The sequence below is a fragment of the Staurois parvus genome, unplaced genomic scaffold (assembly GCF_062004578.1).
Source record: "Staurois parvus isolate SC_StPar_1 unplaced genomic scaffold, SC_StPar_1.0 ptg000866l, whole genome shotgun sequence".
Lineage (NCBI taxonomy): Eukaryota > Metazoa > Chordata > Amphibia > Anura > Ranidae > Staurois > Staurois parvus.
This window is the reverse complement of record NW_028318662.1, coordinates 387,704-410,146: the sequence shown is the minus strand read 5'-3', so window position 1 is coordinate 410,146 and position 22,443 is coordinate 387,704. Positions and strand designations below refer to the sequence as shown.

At 41.8% G+C, this 22,443-nt stretch overlaps 2 protein-coding genes across 19 annotated transcripts in view; one reads left to right on the top strand and one right to left on the bottom strand.

The window, feature by feature from the left end:
• LOC149443237 (uncharacterized) overlaps window positions 1-5,966 on the top strand; it is a 182,783-nt gene extending 176,817 nt beyond the window's left edge. The window contains exons 2-3 of the mRNA XM_089655739.1: window positions 3,932-4,199; window positions 5,275-5,966. The gene's annotated coding sequence lies outside the window, so the exon portion shown is untranslated. The remainder of the gene's footprint in view (window positions 1-3,931; window positions 4,200-5,274) is intronic.
• The window catches only part of LOC149443234 (neurexin-2-like), a 2,355,461-nt gene that overhangs the window by 2,037,361 nt on the left and 295,657 nt on the right, over window positions 1-22,443 (bottom strand). The gene's annotated exons all lie outside the window — the stretch shown is intronic.

Genomic DNA, 22,443 nt, shown 5'->3' with positions numbered 1-22,443 from the left:
GTTAATTGGAACCAACATTGACCTAGTGAGAAGGTTGCTTATTCCGCTAGCTAAACATGAAGACCTTATACTCAAGGGTATACACCCTCAATTGTATCAAGCCTTTCAACGGGTAGGGGGGTTCAGGAGCAGAGAGCTCCAACGGAAAGAGTGGGAAGATTGTGGAGGCTAGGAGCCAGGGAAAGAGTGCTGCAGCCTGGTAAAACAGTCTGTATGAAGGCCACAGTCAAGTTGACTTGGGATAAGCTGGGACCCCTTGTCGTCTTGGAGACTGATTCTCGACAAGGAGAGAAGGGAGTGGAGCTGGGCCCGGAAATTGTGGCCTCAAGAGCCTTATCCTAGAATGGAGGGAAGGTGGCAATTAGTCTTTGGAATGTTACTGACTCCCCTTCAGCTTAAAGCTATGAATGTTGATTGGACAATAGAGTCTGGCTACTCCAGTAACACCTATTGATCTGGTGAAGGCAGGGTTCAGTGAAAACTCAGAAGAGGAGTCTTCTTCCTTGCACACCCCATTACCTCCTAAGTGGGAGAAAAGAGTAAAGGATCAGTTCTTGAGATGGAAAAAGATGTTTTCCAAGAATTACTTTGCCATAATTTATATGGTGCCTCATTTGAAGTCAAAACACAGTAATCTCCTAACTTATCTTCTGACAACAGCCAAACTGGATGCCACTGGACATCATTGGTTAGCTGCATTGTCTGGATTTCTCAAGAAACTGACAATAACTCTCCCTCAGGGAAACAGGAGGAGAAACCTCAGAGCTGAGAGTGGCAACCTCTCCCACACCCATGGACACAACAAAAGTTAAAACTGAAGCAGCTAGATCACCCACACCTGATCACTTCTCGACCTTTTGGCTAAGATCAAATGTAGTGTTTATACTGCCTGATTATTTGTCAGAAGGTGCCTGTGGTACCCGACAGTCGGCCTTGGGGGGGATTGTCCCTTTTCAGAGGGTCCTCCCTTGCTGCTTTTGGCCTTAGGCTTAATCCCAGGGCAACAAGTTGCAATCACCCTACCCTGTCTTTCCCTTGGGATTAGCAGTGGTTAGGTATGTGGAGGGATGGTAGCGGTGCCCCCTGAAGTGCGGAACACGCTGAGAGTAGTTATACCAAAGGCTCATAGGGCAGGGTGCGAACTGTACTATGTACAGTAAAAGATCATTATGGAACTTCTGGGCATGCCACATGAAAGTATCTTTTGTATGCAGGCATTTACTGCTAGTGGTTTCTATGATGTCACTTTTTTCAAGCTGGATGATTTTCAGACCTGCTTATTGAGAAGAGGAGTTGTCCTAAACAAAACTGGTGTCAGAAGTGTGGGATAGGACAGGCCATTGGATATAAGTGAGCATTTTTGTCTTACTTTGCTCTGATTGCCCCATCTCGAACAAGCATCTGTGCTGCAGTAGCACGAGCAATTCTCCACTGGAGCTTTGGGAGCACAGTGGATTAAAAAAAGCCTAGGTTGATTTCCAAAATATTTGTATATGCCTCCCTCCAATCATACAAGTGATAAGTGTTTATGTACGCTTGCAACTAGAGAAACTGTTAAGTAGATGTATTATAATTCTCTGGGTGACTGCAAGATGCACTGCTTGCTCAGTGAGGGTATTTCCCCATTGACCTGGGACAGGTGAAAGCATTGTGGCAGTCTGAAAAAAACAAAACAGGGGTGTATCTGTCCAGGTGATTTTAAGCCTTGAAGCACTTGTGCAGTTGAGAAGAATTTTGTCAGAGCTCTATGTGAGTTCAGTACAGCTTCACCCTGCACAAAGAGTAATCACAGGGACAGAAACACATAGGCCTGCTCGCATAACATTGCTTCTGATGATGGGTAACTCCCAGGTTAAGGGGAAGTACCCAGATCCTCCTAAGCCACCGCTTAGAGAGAAGAAAAATTGTTTAAAAAACGTGACTAAAGAAAATGGATCATCGCTAGAAAAATTTCAGCCACCAGCTAATGAGACATGTAAAGAGTATGTTGCCAGAGTGTCACCATGGGATTACTATTACATTAACCTATGGGTGGACAATCTAGCAGGATGGAGTGAGACTATGGAGAGTACTTTTCCCAGGGATGGAGACAATGATGATTTTCACATGAACATGATAAAGGGAACAAAACTGCATTTCCATATTTTGATCCAAATCCTGAGTGGGATATGAAATATATGAAAGGAGGAGCATTAAATTGGTTGAAATATGCTATAGGGTACAGGCGCCCAACACAAACCCCTTCTGCCCCAATAGCCAAGCAGAATAATAATCCCCTTTTGGACATCTCTTCAACACCCACCACCGTACCTCCTGATTATACTCAACTGTATCCTCAGCTCCCTGAGGATGAGGATTACTTGTCACGTAATCAGAGGAGACATTCATTACACACTGTTAATGTATCTATTAAATACTCTTCCCCAAGTTCAGGACCAATTGCTGTTCTAAATGGCATGCTAGGTTTGAAATGTTCCTCCCAAGGAACATGACTGTGTCTCAATCATACATGAAGACACTACCCCCAGGGCTGGCATGTTACGAAAACCAGTTGAAGAAGGTATTGATATTTTTGTAGATGGTTCTTGCACAAGACATAATGACAACACTTATTTGTCAGGTTACGCCGTTGTTCAACTCCCAGACACAGTGTGGGAAGCAAAGCTCCTCCTTTATCTTTCAGCACAAGCTGCTGAGTGGGTAGCTCTCACTCTCGCTTGTAAATTGTTTGAGGGAAAAGATGTTAACATTTATACAGATTCCAAGTATGCATTTAGTGTAGTGCATGATTTTGACAAGATTCGGGGGTGCAGGGAGTTTGTTACAGCTGATGGTAAAGGTATTTCTCATACATCCTTAGTGAATGATCTTTTGGAAGCCATACACAAGCCCCGAGCTATTGCTGTTAGTGCAGAGCCCACACATTTTCACACAACCCCATTTCTCTGGGCAATGCCTTGGCTGATCATATGGCTAAGGAAGCTGCTTTGCAACTGTTGCAGGATTCTGCCAAGCTTATTTTAACTATGTTAGAGCTGCCCATGCTCCCAGAACAACTGTTGCTCAAAGAATTACAGTACGCCGGCACTACAGAGGATATTCAATATTGGAAAAACAAAGGTTTGACATTGGACCAGAATGGTCTAATGTCCAAAGAGGGGATCACAGGGATACCTCAACACAGTGCGTATTTATTGCACAGTTTCATGGTATAGGGCACAGAGGATGGCAGATGACTTTGCAGGAAATGAAAAAGCATTAGGAAGATGTGTTACTTGTTTAAGGAACAATAATACAGGATAAAAATGTGGTCAGCATGACCATCTTCCTCCAACACAGGGTCTTTTTGAGGAATTACAGATTGATTTTTCACATATGCCCCACAAAAAGAGAGGTAAGCATCTGCTTGTTATAGTAGATAAAGTCTCCGAATGGTAAGAGGCTTTTGTCACCAACAGTGGCCAAGATTTTGAGCAAGGAAGTCATCCCAAGATGGGGATGCCCTCTGATGATTGACTCAGACAAAGGCCCAGATTTCACATCTAAGGTGACCCAACAGGTAGCTAAATTAATGGTTATTCAGTGGAAGTTTCACATCCCTTACCACCCACAGAGTTTAGGAATGGTAGAGAGAATGAATAGGACAATTAAGGATAAGTTGAGGAAAGCTACTGGAGGTATAATTGTCAAATGGGAAACTTACCTGCCCGTGGTATTGGCTGAAATTCGGATGACACGGAACAAAACCACTAAATTGACATCTTTTGAAATTTTGATGGGTAGACCATTTCCTACCCCATGGACCAAAGGTCCACTGGTGATTATGCCTGGGGATTTAGAGATGATCCAAGAAACATATGAGACAAATCTTATAAGGGTTTTGAATGGCATCTATGGTGATGTAACTCTTTCTTTTCCACTTCCTTCACAGGATCCAACACATCCATTTAAGCCAGGAGACACTGTGGTTGTTAAAGCCCTGCACAAACATAAGGTCTTGGATCCACCTTATGGAAAGCCCACAGTGAAAACAGCCGTGACACGGACAGCCATTCCGACAGTGGATTCCCAGTCCTGGATCCATGCATCAAGGGTAAAGAAAGTCCCAGACTCTCCTTGACCTAAGGAGCTGGGTACAGACAAAGAGGATGAAGCAGGTGTTGAAATCCATGAACCAGACGTGTTAGAAAATGAAACAGGTGATAAAGTTTTTCTGGAAGACATACAAAAAGAAACTGATCAAGATGTCTATGTTTTTACATCCACAAACCTCTTTGAAAATCTTCCTGTTAATAGTTGTCTCACATAGCTGGGTTTCTACTGATTTCGGTGATTAGTACATGTTATTATCATCCTCAGGACTTGATGTACATTTGCCTGCAACCCCAAGAGACTAACCTCCTGTCCAGATCTAGACATCCCTGTCAACTGTTAAAGCAATCTGAGAATGTATGGGTTTACATGGCTAGGACAGTGATGAATGTTTCCAATTTTTGTTTGTCAGATATGCTCAATACTACTGACCTTTTAACTATGTTTGATAGCCATTCCCACTCCAGCACCAGTTTTGCTGAATACTTTCATGGTCATGTGAGAGTGGATGATGTACCATCAATAGATATAAATGAATTTAGACAATACTGACAATACGCATACAATGAAATATTGTATGCGTATTGTCAGGATTGTCCAAATTCACTTATATGCTGGGAAAATAAGACTAGTTTAAAAACACTGAATATTACCCAAGGAAATATGTGTTATAATATGACGTGATTGTGAAGAGATTCCCCTGTGTTAGAATGTAAGAAAGTTTATAGATCCAACAACCCTATTCCCTAATGATAGGGTTTTATGTAAATCTAACTGAACATGTACTTCAGTACATAACACAATGACTTGTGATCATGTTTTACCACAGGCCAGCCATATTAAGCATGTCAAACTACCTTTAGGATGGTTGTTTTTTGTGGAAATACCACGTATTCGTATATTCCAGGCAATATTACTAGAGGGCCTTGTACTCTGAGCCATTTGAGTATAATATTGCCTAAGCATCCTAAAGCTAAGGAGGAGGACTTAAAAAGGGACATTGCCGAGAATTTGTCAGAAGATTGTATATCAAATATTACATTGCTTTCTAAAGCTGAATACACTAGTTTGGCCATATCTATTGTGGGAGTACCAGCATTGGCATTATATAATACAAGAACTGTTAATGCTTTAGCATGTAGCATGGCAAAAAGTTTTAATCATACTTCAATGTCTTTGCAGGAATTGTTACTCAACCTCCAAGGAACCCGTAAAGCAGTGCTTCAGAATCAAGTGACTATAGATTATTTACTGTTTAAAACTAATTATGGTTGTGAACATTTTGAAGGCATGTGGTGTTTTAATTTTAGTGATTATGCCACCACTATACAATCACACATAAGAGCTTTACATGAGTTGGTTGCAGAAATTAAGTAAGGTGTTACTAGTAGTTGGTGGGACTGTTTATTTGGATGGATACCTGGAATGGGAAGTTTGAGGCAAATTATTGGTGGTTTGATAATAGCATCTTTTGGCCTAATTGGATTATGCTGTTGCATCCAACGTATTCCCAATTTGGTGACAATGGTATGGTCAGTGAATCAGTACAGGTAAATGACATGAAGGTCAAATACATTAGTTGTCACTCTGTGACAAAAGGGAGGTTGTGAAAGGGTTAAAAGTTAGCTAAATTTTTGTTTTGTGTTTACTAACCAACTGTTAACAGGATGTCCTCCGGTACTGGAATGCTCTTATCTATGAAAAGTGTCCTCGGCCTTGAAAGAAACTGTAGAAGTTACTAACTTGTTTGCTATACTTTATGACACATCATAGTGATGTACTGTAATTTCAAAATGTATTATAGATTATATATTCACTGGTATCTCTATATTTAAGCTCTAGCAATAAAATAGATCTCCGTGTTTTGCATTTAACACCTCAGTGTCTGACTTTCATTATTCCCAAGTACTTTGTATCTGGGATGATTGGACGGAGGCTGCTGACATAAATTGAATTGTCCTAACAGTGATATTGGTAGTATGCTCCACCCCCCCCCCCCCGCAGGCCTTCTCTATCGGTAGTAACCTATTTGTACTCTGGTACCCAGGGGAGCCCCAGTTTTGTTGCAACTGCTTTGCCTTTGGCCATATCAGGGTTAACTGTGAAGCTGTGAAGGAGCTGTGCAGAAACTACTTCCAACCTGGTCATAGAACCGCTGAGTGTTAGGAAGTGTCTCCTGTGCGGAAGTGCCCTTCGTTGTCCCATAATGATTTGGCTAAAGTCCCTGTGGAAGTGAGAAGCCATGACCCCAATGATGCTGTTGCAGAGGTAGAGCCTTTTGCTGTTGAGGTTTCTGTGTCGGATCCTTTGGCAGCAGAGGGGATAAGAAGGAGGAGAAGGTAGAGGAAATGGATCTGGATCTGGAGAAAGGATCCCTGAAAAGAAAGTTGGAAAGTCAAGAACTGGTACCTTTGTCTCAATAGATAGGGGAGCTCTCTAGTCCTGGGTGTCAGGAAACAGAGCTTGAGTCAGACTTCTCAATGCAATCTGGGACAGTTTGAAAACCTTCAAAATGTGGTAGCTTTGGGTGGGAGGGGGTGAAGGGTAATACAAAATCATTTTTTATAAGGAAAGGTTGTGAGAAGGTTAAGAGAGAGCAAGAAGAGTAGGTGTGCTGGCAGAGAAGGTTAGAATATTTGGAGAAGTTGAGAGTGGGGTGAGAAGGTGAAGAATGTGATGTGGCAGCTCTTTGTGTGTATCCACAAAGACTTCTACAAAGATACAGCCAGTGTTGTTTCTGCTTCCATCCACTAGAGGGCGCTCATGGAACATGGAGTACACAAGAAAATTTGATTGAAAAATAATGGTGCATTGTATTCTGCAGGAAAGACTAAGCTATACCACAGGCTGGGTGGAAAACTATAACTCCCAAGCCAGATCCAATAAAGGGGAGGGACTGGAGTGATTTTCTCTGTTTGGAGGAGGAAGAAAGCTCTCATGCTGTCAGTAATCCGGATATGACCAGAGATGTGTGGACTGACACAGGGAATTTCAGGTTTCAGGAGTGATGTGGATAATATAATTTATTGTGAGCTACACCAGTATACAAAAAAAAACGCACAGTGCAAACAAAACCCAAATAACCAAAACCCTTCACCCAATATATACATGTACATGTAGTGACTTTTGGGGGACTATTTATTAAAAACATGATTTCATTCCAACAGTAACAAGCCCAGCCGTCTGTTAAGAATTAACCTTTCTTGGTTAGAATTCAAATGACCTTCTAGTGAAATTACACACACAATGAGTGAAGAGACTTATTCCAGAGACAATAGGTTATTTGGATTTTTACAGGTCGTCAAACAAGGCCCAAGAGATATAATGGAGGGAGCTGATGTCGGTGACTATAAGACTGGCAAAAGTATGTTTTCTCAACAATTGCCATTGTCTGTTGGAAATGAGGAGATTTCACCTACAAAAAGTTAATTATAAAGTCAAATACAACGTTGGACTTCCAAACAGTGAGTCATCACACCTGACCAAAATAACAATGGTGAGACGATACTTGTAAGTCTGAGAAGATTAAATAAAACCTTGAGGAGAGTGATGAACCAACAAACTTCTCAAATGAAAGTTACAAATATAACTGGTTGTTTACCCTATTATCTTAACAATGGACAGGTAAACAGAGGTTTCCTGTTCAGGGAAACGTCATTCCTAAAACCAAAAGGTGAAACTTATAACATATATTTCTACCCACAAAGACATTAAAGAAGAGACATATTATTCACACTCTTTTTCAAACAAAAATATATTCAGCAGAGTTGGGGATTGCATACCACTAAATTAAGTATGAAATGGTGAAAAGTAAGATATTTTGTGAATTGGTATCAGTTGTATGTTTCCATCAGAAAGCAAATGTTTCACACAAGGGAAATGAATAACTGAATACACATATATCTTTCTATGGTTCCTATCCAGAACATTAGAGGTAAAATCAAATATATTTGGATAAGACATATATTTAATATCTAAAATTACCTTGGTTTCCAACTGAGGCATGAGTCATCATTAATACTCAAATTGTTTTGTGATCCCTGACTGCCCCCCAGTGGACAGGTGAGAGATATCTTAGGTACATACACCTCTCGACCGGCCAATCAAAAAGCCTGTTGGGAGGGTCTTTTAAAATAATGGTTTGGATGGTATAAAAAAGCCATGCACCTCATCTAAAAAAAAAAACAAGCTGAAAAAAACTCATGCTAAGAAAAATAAGAAAAGCTACAGAAAAACCAATCAACAATCGGAAGGAGATCTGAAAAGCTGAAGAAATCTGACGAGGCTGAAATCTATCCCATCTGAAAAACTACTACTTAATCCTTTCAAACTTTTCAAACTTCTACTAGACTCCTAAATCTCTGAATTTCTACAATCCTACAATTTTTTTCAACCCTACCACCTATCACTTGCTCCCTGCGGCCATTCTTCTGAAGGCGTTTCAATTGCCAGCTGAATCCACTGGGGAGGCGTCATAACCCAGATTCTGGGTGTGGTGAGACTGTTAAGAATTAATATTGTATTTTATATTTCCTCTCTTGCATAGAGTGATAATAATTGCATTGGGGTGATAGTAATTGCATTGGGTGTTATATATATATATATATATATATATATATATATAGAGAGAGATCCATATTATTACTGCTAAGAATTGTTTGGTATCATATTGAAATTATACATATTGCAAAATTAATTAATTTTTATTGGTTTTAGTACGATTTATCAGGGAATCTTTTCTCACATTTCTATGGCCACGTTTTGGGAGAAATGACCTCTGAAGTACTATAAATGACCATCACTAAATTATTATTTAGACAAATTGTTTGGTGTATAGAATTGGTATATTATATTTTTGATCGTGTGTACCAGTATCCATTTATTACCAGTCTTTTGCGTTTTGTGTTAATATATATATAATTTTTGTACATAAATAAATGTATCTATTTATTTATTATAAGGCAATTTTTGTGTATATGGTACGAAATCATACTGGCTAAAAGGACTCAAGGTATATTAATAAGTGGTGATCAAATTATTAAGGTGTCCAAATTATTGGTTCATTAAATATTTGCCGTATTTTAACGGCTGGAGGCACTGTGATATTTTATTTAAGGGAAATAAATAAAATAAAAAGTAGAATAAATTCTTACATAAACCACCACATACAGCAATAATAGCGTAGTCAGGGCTAGCCGGGGTAATACACAGGAGATCAAGCATGGAACACAGGGAGGAAGACAGGACACAGAGCGGATCACAGGTAACAGGTTCAGGGAAACAGGATAACAGAGGCTCATGGGAACAAACACCAAGGCACTGGTTACAGGCATGATTGCTGCTTAAATACACCTCCTGCAATCAGCCTCAGGTGACAGCTTGATTGCAGGAGGTGAGATCCTGGCTGCTAAAAAGGCACTCGCTGGTAAGAACCAGTACTGCAGCCCATAGAGCAGGTGAGCCACAGCACCACCAGCAGTGAACCGCACAAAAACTGCATGGTCAAAAACACCATGTGGTTTCTGTGCTGATGCATTTTGTAAAAGGTGCATGCAGCTTTTCCTTGCATGAAACGTGGGCACAGCAGCCCATAGTGAACCAGGACTTAAACAAGTCCTTTTGTGGTGTACATGTGTTACTGTGTTTGGGGGTATTTTATATGCTCAAGCCTCTACATCCATATTTTTAGCCCAACCAGGTGTGTCAGAGACACAGCTGCTAGCAGGGTCACAGGCACAAGAACAGATGACCCAACATGTCAAGCGGCTCCTTTAGGGGTAAGCAAAACATGAATTTACATTGTTATTATATACAAATCTAACAATGAAAAGGTGTATTATGTTGAACGCAGTCACCTTATTGCCTGTGTTAGAGGAGGCTAGAGACAAAAAAGAGCCATCTATGTTGAATTTATGATGTAGGAATCAGCTGCTGTAAGTCCAGTGCAGGACATACTGCTTGAAGACCTAAATTTTTTTTGTCTTACGAAGGATCCTGGTTTTATATCAAGGATGGTAAGACCCATACTGGATATACAGTTTATATATAAAAAGTATACATTTATATAATTAGTAGAGATGTATTTGGGGTGATGCATGATTTTGAATCCAGTTGGAGGGCTAAAAGTTTGTTTTAGCTCAGCAGGTAACCCAATCAATGATGCTAAGTTAGTGGTGTGGCTGCCTTCAGTCCTTAATGAAAAAATACTAAAAAATACTAAAAAAAAAAAAAATTTCTTAGTTTATGTTATAACATTTTGCAAATAAATGATAATTTATTTGGTAAAAATATTCCAGATCAGTCTGTATTATTTACACTAGAGCTATAGGGGTTGGTTTACCAAGAATAAGGTGCAGCATAGATGTGAACACCAAATTACACCTACTTGAAACAATTAAGACCTTGCCGTGGTGAATGGAAAAGTGACTTCACATGGCAAATTACTTTTAGTAAATGTCAAATCTGCATAGTCGCGTTTACATAATGGGCAATGCTAAACTTGGTCCCTAGGAGTGCAGTATTAAGCCAAGATCCCATTTCTAGGGACTTTAGATTGTAAGCTCCTTGAGGGCAGGGCCTGATGTGAATGTACAATATATATGTAAAGCACTGCGTAATTGACAACGTTATATAACTACCTGAACTAATTTTGTGTATGTGGGGCTCTCTTCCACCCCTCTTTCTTGGCCTGCAAGACTGTACGTTAAATTAAGCCCCATGTGCACGGGACACTTCTGAATGATGGAAACTGACTGCTGGAAAACGTAGGTTAAAAAACGTCTGTTTAGCCGTGTTTGCATAATGCGTTTATGCGCATTTATGGGCGTTTGCGTTTAGAAGCGGTTTTTAAAGATAAGCACAGGAGAACCTCCCAAATGCCCAGAATGCACTGAAAAGTGGTAAATTATTAACTATTTCAGACTGTTTCAGAGAAATACAGAGAGTAGAAGCACAGAGATAGCAGTATGTGTTGAGATTAGTTTAGGTGTGAGTTGCTCATTAACAGTTCTTTTGTTTCAAAGGGTGGGAAAGGTGGCTGGTGGAGTGAGTCATTAAGGGCACCTGACAGGGGTCTTCATGAGGAATTTGAGGTGTGAATGGTCATTAACATATCTTTTGTTTCCAAGGGTGGTAGAGGCTGAGGTGTGAATTGGGCATTACAATGTGTGACAAGCTTGGTAGGAATATCCTGTGTTCAGTGTTTTGTCCATCAGAGTACCTTGAAAACACTTTGCATGCATTTTTCATATTGAAAAAAGGCTCTGGACAGCATCGGGAAGTGGAAGAGTTAAAAAAAAAATTCAAACACAAATGCTTATAAACGCGATTTAGCTGCATTTACAAGCGTTTTGCATTTGAAATACTGATAAAATCAACTGCTGAACGCAAGTTTTCTGCATTAAAAAAAATGACTGTAAACTCAAATGCCTGTAAATGACTGTAAACGAAGATGTGTACATGGACACATAGGAAAACATTAGGGTGAGTTCAGGGGCTGCTGAAAAAAATACTGAACAGCTCCTAAATGTGAGTTTATCAGCTGCAGTGTACATGAGCCCTAAGGGTGTGTTAGTGTTTTTGGGGGGAAGCCACATAATGCAAAATATTCTAGTTAATGCTATGGGTAGCATAGTGGCTTAGTACTTCTGCCTAGCAACACTAGGATCATCGGTTCAAATTCCACCCGTGGCACCATGTGCTTGGAGTTTGCATGTTCTCTCTGTGCCTGTGTGGGTTTCCTCCTACACTCCAAAGACATACTGGTAGGTTAGTTGGCACTAGTATATATATGAATGTGAGCTCCTTGAGGGTAGGGATGAGCTATGGACATCAGAGTCCTGTATGTTTTCCAAATATGCACGTCGTGCAATAAGCCATGGCTGGTGAAGGTGCTTGATTGTGTGCCTCCTCTCTGCTTTAGCAGAGGCTCTGGCCAGCATAGCCAGCCCAGTAGCAGTGCCTCCTCCTCTTCAGCCATGATTGCAAGAAGTGAGGCAGAAGTGGTCATTGGCACAAATAAATACACGCAATTGAAACCTCTGTTTGGTGTTCCTGCGTTTTTTTTTAGTTTGGTAGGTGTCACCTACCTCCAGCTGATGTGTGTTTACTCTTGGCCAAGGAAATGGCCTTTTGTTCTTATGTCTCTGGGTGCATGCAAACTGCCTTCTACAAATGTGATGATGCAATTTCGGTCCAGGAGCTGGTCCTGAGACCAGTTGTTTGTGATAACTAATTTTTATGTACAATAATGGCTCCCACACATGCAAATAGATTTTCTTTTGTGTACAATACATTTTTTATGAAAACTATTTGAATTTACAAATTGATTTGTGTTCCTCTGATTTCAACTGGTGAAATAAAAACAAAACAAGACACAAAGGCCCAGGTTGACATGTTAAAGACTATACCTATCCACCAGCTGAATGTAATGGTCCCTGAAATTCAGCTTTGGAGCTGTTAAAGGTTTGTTTTTTGTTTATTTTTTTTTTTGGGGGGGGTTATATATTCCACTTGAGAAATAAAAAGGTTTATTGATCTAACAAATACAGAAACAGTTCAAAATTCTACATGTATTTTGACAGCAGCAACACGATTAGGTACATTGATTTAATTGTGTGAAAAGAATCAACGGTATTTCTGGTGCTACATTTTGCACAGCTCTTTATAATAGGATTAGAAGGGCCCTGCTGGGGGGTGGAGCCTGACTATGACGGCACGGGAGAGCGTGCAGTAAGCACTCTCCCTTAGCCTTCCCTTGTTTATCCTCCCCAGGAGTCTCCGATAGGGGAGGGTTATGGTGAGGGAGGGGGAGAAGGATGGTATAGGGGGAAGTTTTTAAAAATACTCTGCATAGTGAGGAGATGTATACAAGACATATGGAAGATATAAAGTTTATAACTTACAATGTAAAGGGGTTGAATAGTCCTGGGAAGAGATTTAAGCTATTTAAGGAGTTGCAACATAGAGAAGCTTCGGTAGTTTTTTTACAGGAGACGCATTTTGAGATTAAGTCAAATATTAAATTAATCACCAGAAACTATCCAACATGGTTTTATGCAGACTCCCCAATTAAGAGAGCTAAGGGGGTGGCAATCGGGTTTGCTAAAAATGTAAGGTGGGAGGTAGAGGATAGAGAGATGGATCCTGAGGGGAGATTTCTGTTTTTGAAAGGTAGATTGCAGGAAATAGAGTGTACAATAGCGAATATATACTGCCCAAATAAGAGACCAGAAGTATACCTGAAAGGGATATTAAGAAAGCTGATGGATTTTAAAAAGGGAAGACTGATAGTGGCGGGAGATTTGAATTTATGTTTAGATCCACAGATGGATACAACTTCTCGTGTGCAACGAGAGGGAGGTAGGTCTATGAAGATACATGAGGGCCAACTAGTGGATATATGGAGAATAACGCATGGAAAGGAAAGAGACTATACTTTCTTCTCTAATGCACATGAGACTTATTCGAGATTGGATTATATAATGGTAGACCATCAACTTATTGAGAGGGTGGTTAAAGAAGAAATAGAGACATTGACTATCTCAGACCATGCCCCAGTTATAACGAAGGTAAGATGGGGGAGGCAGTTGACAAGGGGGGTAGGATGGAGGTTAAATGAGGCCCTTTTATTAGATCAAGAGATCGATCAGCAGATCAGAAAAGAGATGGAAAGATACTTTCAAGAGAATGAAACAGGGGATGTATCAGTGGCCACTGTCTGGGAATCCCATAAGGTATATATTAGGGGTATATTGATCGCGCTAGAAGCAAAAAAGAAAAGGGAAAGGAGTAAGAAACTGACGGGGCTCTTAAAAGAAATATACGACCTGGAACAGATCCATAAAAATAGAACAACAAGTGAGACAAGGCAGAAGGTAATAGGAAAGAAGAAGGAGTTGGAGATATTAATGGAAGAAGAAAGGAGGAGACTACTCAATAAAGTAGCAGTGGAGAGGTATAGATGGGGAGATCGACAAGGAAAACACTTAATGAGAGCCCTGAGAAAAAAGAAAAATAGAAACTATATAGAAAAATAAGAAATCCCAATGGAGAAATGGCTCACTCTACTAAAGAGATCCGGAAGGTATTCAAGGAATATTATAGCAAGCTGTATAATATTAATTCCCAGAATTTAGCAAATAATAGTGAAAATGAAAACAGAGAAAAAAGAAGGGCATATTTAAAAAATGCAGGACTACCAAAAATAGATGAAGATCTATTGAGATCCCTGTAGTTGGAAATTACGCAGGAGGAAATAAAGATAGCGTTGAAAGATACTAAGGTGGGGAAAAGCCCTGGCCCAGATGGATATACCGTGAGGTATTATAAAAAATATAGTGAACTGTTAATACGTAAATTGAAGGAGTATATGAATGCCCTGGGTGGAGAAATGGAGATTAGACAGGAATCCCTACAAGCCCATATAACACTTATACATAAGGAAGGGAAGGACGCTACTCAATGCTCTAGTTATAGGCCAATTGCACTCCTAAATATAGATACAAAGTTATATGCAAAGGTCTTAGCAAATAGGATGAAAGACTTGATGCCAGAATGGATCCAGGGGGATCAGGTTGGTTTTGTATCGGGGAGAGAGGGTAGAGACAACGGAATCAGAACTTTGTTGCTGATCCAGAAAGCTAAGAAAGGGAAAAGCCCGGCAGTGGTGCTCTCGATCGATGCCGAAAAAGCTTTTGATAGAGTAAACTGGAGCTTTATGATGGATACCCTAGAGATCATGGGAGTAGGTGGTAGAATGAGGGAGTGGATAGGAAAGTTGTATAAAATGCCATCCGCGGTTATTTTGGGTAATGGTGAAAAGTCTGAGCCCATAGGGATGTCAAACGGGACAAGGCAGGGATGCCCACTGTCCCCATTGTTGTATGTGTTATCATTGGAACCCTTGTTGGAAACAATTAGGAAGAACGTAGATATAAAGGGAATACAAATAGGGGAAACTGAACATAAAGTGGCAGCTTTTGCAGACGACCTGTTGTTTTATGTGGGAAATCCTAGGATAACACTCCCGAATTTAATAAGAAGTTTAAAAGAGTATGGGGAAATATCAAACTTAAAAATCAACCCAACAAAAACTGAGATCTTAAAGGTAAATCTTCCAAATGGTGAGAAAGAAAAGATACAAAAAGAATTCCCTTTTATATGGAGAGATACAGAGATAAAATATTTAGGGGTTAAACTTACTGCTTCATATACAAAATTGTATAAATTAAATTATATTGCTCTTCTAAATGAGATCAAAGAGGAACTGAAGATACTGGGAAGAGGAATCCCTTCTTGGTTAGGACGAATAAATCTGATAAAAATGATAATTGTACCCAAAGTCTTGTATAAATTTCAGATGATCCCAATAAGACTCCCAGAGGCCTTTTTTAAAGAAATTAAAAAGATAACAAAATTTATATGGAAAAATATAAAACCTAGAATATCCTATGATCTGATGAGTAGAGGTAAAGAGAGAGGGGGATTGGGAGTGCCAGATTTTAGGAGATACTATAATGCTGTAGTTTTAACAAGAATTTATGACTGGTGTGACAGTATGAACGGCAAAGTGATGGATGGACGATATGTGTCACCTCGCATGAGATCATATTGTGAGGTGTAAGGTGGAGTCCACTCCGGGTTTTCGGGGCCACAATGGCAGAGGTGGTTCCGGACCAGAGTTTGGGCTCCACTGAGGTCCACCAACAGGTGATATAAAAAGGGCAGGGCTGGAGCAAGGAGTGGCTCGTGGCCTGGGACTCAGAGAGGTATTCTGAGAGAGCTGTGTGTATGGACTATACCTACAAGAAAAGGTTTGCTGTTACTTTGTTTTGGTGACAGGGAGAAGCCCTTCACCTCTGAGAGAGGAATCATCTGCTGTTTAGTTAGTGCCTGGATGGCAAGGGTTTATTTTGATGTTTTGTTTATTTTGATATTTCTTGCAAACCTTTTTAATAAAACTGACATCCAGTCAGATTTTGACGAAAGCCTGCTGTGCGGTCTACCTTTGTCCCAGGGAAGGAGATCCCCCACCTGAGCTAACCCCCCACATATGGTGGATTTGGCGGGCATCTTCCTGAGCAAGTGGGAAGATGGAGGAAATAAGAGCCTTGCTGCAGGCCAATGTAGCACAACGGGAGACAAATCGCCAGTTTGCGGAAGCCCAACAGGCACAACATGAAGCCCAACAGGCACAACATGAAGCCCAACAGGCACAACATGAAGCCCAACAAGCAGACCGAGAGCTCCTTAAGCAGGTGGCCCAACATCTATTAGAATTAAAGAAGGAATCTGCAGACCCGCTGTCAGGGGAGCAGAAAATGGCGCGGGCCAGCTATGTGTTGCAGAAAATGACACCTGCGGATGATGTGGAGGCCTACCTCACCACTTTTGAAAGAGTTGCTGTTCGGGAAGGATGGAAAAAGGAGCAATGGGCAGGACTGTTTGCACCATTTTTGACAGGGGAATCCCAAAAAGCCTATTTTGACCTGGAACCAGGGGATGCCCAGGACTATGAGAAACTAAAGACTGAGGTCCTTGCACGCCTGGGCGTCACCATTGCAGTCCGGGCTCAGCGGGTGCATCAGTGGCATTACAGGACTGACAAACCACCCAGATCTCAGATGTTCGATTTGATACATCTCTCCAAAAAGTGGCTCCAGCCAGAGGTATTGTCAGGCCCTCAGATTGTGGAGCGTGTGGTCATGGACCAATATTTGCGTGCACTCCCTGCCACTTTGAGGAAGTGGGTCGGCCGTGGAGACCCCAAATCTGCAAACGAGCTGGTGGACCTGGTGGAGAGATATGCAGCCGCTGAGGACTTTTTTCATTCACCTGGGCCGTACCCCAAGGTCTCTAGGGGTGGAAAACTATCCGGAGGATCCGGTAAGACTGTTCCATGGGCCAAAGGCTCAGAAAAAAATGATAAGACTATTGTGTCAGATAATGAGACTGTAGGCTTAGGACCTAGAGACTGGCCAAATAGGTCAGGAAGGTCCCCAAAGCCATTTAGAGGTCTAAGCACTGAACATATAATATGTTATCGTTGTCATGCGTTAGGACATATTGCTGCAAACTGTCCTTTGAATGATGAACCTATGCAATGTGAAAATGCTTATTTAGGAAAACGCATGTCTCTTTTTGCACAGGTGGTATGTACTGCAGCATGTCAGAAACGCATGGAAAAGCAAATGTGTGTGATTGCCATTGATGCAAAGCCAGTGGCTGCTCTGCTAGACTCGGGTAGTGTTGTGACCTTAGTAAAAAGTGATTTGGTAAACCCTGCAAGCTTGCACCCTAGCACGATTGGAGTTATTTGTATTCATGGTGATACACGTAATTACCAGACTGCTCTGGTGGAGATTGATACTCCCTGGGGCCCTGTGACCCATTCTGTGGGGGTGGTGCCCTCTCTGCTTCATGAAGCCATAGTGGGGAGAGATTTTCCCCATTTCTGGAAATTATGGGATAAGGAGGGGAGTCAGGAAGACCGAGCTCCCCCTGCTAGGGAAATGCCGGAAACTCCTGAACTCACTCCTGACCCCTTTGACTGCCGAGTGGAAGTGGAAACTGTGGGTGTGTCCGAGGAAGGCGTAGATCTTTTCCCTTTCTCTGTAATGGCTGGGGAGCAGGAGGAGTTGGATCCAACCCCAGACATTGAGGATATAGAACAAGAGATGATCGCTGGCTCTAGTGAGAGTGGACAGAATGTGGTGCCTGACCTAGAGGTCAGAAAAGAGGATTTTTGTACGGAACAACTGAAAGATTCCACACTTAATAGAGCCCGTGAAAACATTAAAATGATTGATGGGGAACCAGTGGAAAATGATGTAGCGGTGTCTTTTCCCTACATGGCTCTTAACAATAACTTGCTGTATCAAGTGGTAAAGCAAGGGGAGGAGGTGGTAGAACAGTTAGTGGTCCCCAAACCCTTTTGCCGGATGGTACTGGATTTAGCCCATGGGCATATAATGGGTGGACACCTGGGTGTAGAGAAAACCAAGGAGAGAATAACCCAGAGATTCTTCTGGCCAGGCTTACATGGAGACGTCAAAGAGCATTGTGAGTCATGCCCGGAATGTCAATATTCTGCGCCCTCACCCCATTTTCGCAGTCCACTAGTACCTCTACCCATAATTGAAGTACCGTTTGAAAGAGTGGGCATGGACCTAGTGGGTCCAGTAGTAAAGTCTGCCCGAGGCCATCAGCACATACTGGTTATACTTGACTATGCCACCCGGTATCCTGAAGCCATCCCCTTGCGTAATACCTCCGCTAAAAATATCGACAAAGAGCTTGTCCGGGTGTTTAGTCGTGTGGGTATTCCAAAGGAGATATTAACGGATCAGGGCACGCCATTTATGTCTAGAGTTATGAAAGAGTTATGCAAATTGTTCAAAATCTCCCATCTCCGTACCTCGGTCTACCACCCCCAAACCGATGGACTTGTGGAAAGGTTTAACAAGACCCTTAAGAATATGTTAAAAAAGGTGGTGGACAAAGATGGGAGAAATTGGGATTTTTTGCTACCATATCTCATGTTTGCTATACGGGAAGTACCTCAGGCATCTACAGGATATTCACCTTTTGAATTACTGTATGGTAGACATCCCAGGGGTTTGCTAGATGTTGCAAAAGAAACCTGGGAGGGAGAGTCCACGCCCTATAGAAGTGTCATCGAGCATATCTCACAGATGCAGGATAGAATCGCAGCTGTCATGCCACTTGTTCGGGAACACATGGAGCAAGCCCAGGAGGTCCAGAGAAGGGTTTATAACCGGGGTGCCAGGATCCGTACCTTCAACCCTGGGGATAGAGTGCTGGTGCTAGTCCCCACCGTGGAAAGTAAATTCCTCGCAAAGTGGCAAGGTCCCTTTGAAATTAGGGAGAAAGTGGGGAAGTAAATTATAAAGTTTACCAGCCAGGAAAAAGGAAACCCGAACAAATCTATCATGTTAATCTCTTAAAACCTTGGAAAGACAGGGAAAGTTTGTTGGCAGTACCAAGCCTCCAAAAGGACGTGGTTCCCGTGGCCCCTCAGGTACCTATAACGGAAACCTTGTCAGTAGCCCAACAAAATGATGTTAAGGAGTTTGTGAGGAAAAATGGAGATTTCTTCTCTCACCTACCTGGACTGACGACGGTCATACAGCATGACATAGTTACCCCGCCCGGGGTCCGCGTAAATGTCAAGCCCTATAGAATACCCGAGGCCAGGCGGGAAGCGGTGGCAAAGGAGATAAAGGACATGTTAGAGTTGGGAGAGATTGAGGAATCTCACAGTGAGTGGTCGAGTCCCATAGTGTTGGTCCCAAAACCAGATGGAACAATTCGTTTCTGTAATGATTTCAGGAAACTGAACAGTGTGTCTAAGTTTGATGCATACCCGATGCCTCGGGTGGATGAGCTCATTGACAGGTTGGGAACGGCTCGGTACATAACCACCTTAGATCTGACCAAAGGCTATTGGCAGATTCCTTTAACGGAAGCTGCAAAAGAAAAGACGGCATTCTCCACCCCCGAGGGGTCCTTTCAGTATAAGCGGATGCCGTTTGGTTTGCATGGGGCTCCTGCATCATTCCAAAGGATGATGGACAAGACGCTGAGACCACATCGCCAATATGCAGCTGCCTATTTGGACGATGTCGTCATCCACAGTCCAGACTGGGAGTCTCATTTGTCCTGCTTGCAAGCGGTCGTAGATTCGCTGCGGGAAACGGGTCTTACCGCCAACCCCAGAAAGTGTGCCATAGGCTTAGAGGAGGCCAAATATCTTGGCTACATCATTGGTCGAGGTCTCATTAGGCCTCAGATCAATAAAATTGAGGCAATTCAAAAGTGGCCCCAACCTGTAAATAAAAAGCAAGTCCGGGCATTTCTTGGAATCACGGGATACTACAGGCGGTTTATCCCCAATTTTGCCACCATTGCAGCCCCACTGACAGATCTGACAAAAGGTAGGGGGTCGGTCATGATTAAGTGGAATCCTGAGGCGGAGACCGCATTTCAAAGGCTGAAACAAGCTCTCTGTGCTCAACCTGTGCTTGTGACCCCAGATTTCACAACAGAGTTTGTGGTACAGACTGATGCCTCTGATGTGGGACTAGGTGCTGTCCTGTCCCAAATCAGAGAAGGGGAGGAGCACCCTGTGGTCTTCCTCAGTAGAAAGCTCAACAAACATGAGAGAAACTATGCCATTGTGGAGAAGGAATGTTTGGCCATCAAATGGGCCTTGGAGGCCCTGAAATATTACCTGTTAGGAAGACCGTTCAAGTTGGTTACTGATCATGCCCCGCTCAAATGGATGTGTGATAATAAGGAGAAAAACAGTCGAGTGACAAGGTGGTTTCTCGTGCTACAAGTGTTCAAATTCACAGTGGAACACAGAGTGGGGAAACTGCAAAATAATGTAGATGCCCTTTCCCGGGTCCATTGCCTGGTTGGGACAGTTGCTCAGCCGCAGGGGCTTGAGCAGAGGGGGGGATATGTGACAGTATGAACGGCAAAGTGATGGATGGACGATATGTGTCACCTCGCATGAGATCATATTGTGAGGTGTAAGGTGGAGTCCACTCCGGGTTTTCGGGGCCACAATGGCAGAGGTGGTTCCGGACCAGAGTTTGGGCTCCACTGAGGTCCACCAACAGGTGATATAAAAAGGGCAGGGCTGGAGCAAGGAGTGGCTCATGGCCTGGGACTCAGAGAGGTATTCTGAGAGAGCTGTGTGTATGGACTATACCTACAAGAAAAGGTTTGCTGTTACTTTGTTTTGGTGACAGGGAGAAGCCCTTCACCTCTGAGAGAAGAATCATCTGCTGTTTAGATAGTGCCTGGATGGCAAGGGTTTATTTTGATGTTTTGTTTATTTTGATATTTCTTGCAAACCTTTTTAATAAAACTGACATCCAGTCAGATTTTGACGAAAGCCTGCTGTGCGGTCTACCTTTGTCCCAGGGAAGGAGATCCCCCACCTGAGCTAACCCCCCACACTGGACACACAATATAAGGGGGAAAAGGTGGGTTAAGATAGAGAACGAACTGAGTGGAGTTGACCTGAGTAGAAGCATATGGGCACCAACACAATATAGAGGTTTAAAAAATACCACGAGTCTGTATACACTGAATGTTTTAAAGGTTTGGGATAATTTACATAAACGTATGAAGTGGGATTTTAATTCACAATTAATGTCACTAAGAAATATGGAGTATTTTCCACCAGGTATAGAGGGGATTATGGGAAAATGGATTAAAAAGGAAGACATTCAATTAAGGGATATTATGGATGGACAGAAATTGAAAACATTAAAAGATTTAAAGAAAGGTGTCAGGGAACTTTTTATTAAGATTGATGAGTGGAAATATCACCAATTAAAACACTTTGTTGAGAGTCTTCCGAAACCTATGAGAGGGAGAAAGGATTGGAACCTGTTTGAGAAGTTGTTGGAATCACGGGGAGAGGGGAAACGGGGCACGGCAAAATATATAAAATTCTCACTGAGTTAGTCACGGAGGTAAAACCAATGTATATAGAAAAATGGGAAAAGGACTTGGGGATAGAGATAGATGAGGATAAACAGAGGAAAATATATAGACTCACACATGAAAATATCGGCATGAGAGAAGTGGAGGTAAATTATAAAAGTCTGGTAAGATGGCACATCACACCAAAGGTGGAACATAAAATGGGTATAGAGAGAACACAAGAGTGCTGGCGTGGGTGTGGAGGGATTGGTACGTGGTTTCATATTTGGTGGGAGTGCCCAAAGATTCAAAGTTTTTGGGAGAAAATGGTCAACTTAATAGAGAAAATCTCAGGGATAAAGATAGTATTAGATCCAGAAGTGTGTTTGTTACATAAGACAGATATACCAGTGAATAAATACAAGGATTCGGGTATATGGTACTATGTGAATGCAGCAAAGGGGTTGATACCTAGATTCTGGCATAGTTTAGAGGTTCCGAGAGAAAAGGACTGGGTAGAGAGAGTAAATCAGATTAGTAAGATGGAGAAATTATACTATATCCAAGAAGGTAAGATGGAGATATATAATAGGAGATGGGAGAAATGGGAAGATTTTGTACATCAAACGAATATATATGAAGCAATAAGAAATGAGAAGAGAAGTTTCTTGATTTTATAGGGAAGGAGAAAAGAGAAAAATGCAGAGTGGGAGGGTGGAGGGATGTGGTAGGGTGTAGGGGTAGAGGCATGGGATATAAATAGGTGGCAATAGAAGGAGATAGGATTAAGAATTTTATATATGATATGAGAACGTTGATGAAATGTATTGTTATGTTCTTTTTTTCCTCTCCCTTTTACTATATATGTATTTATAAATATGAAAAATCAAT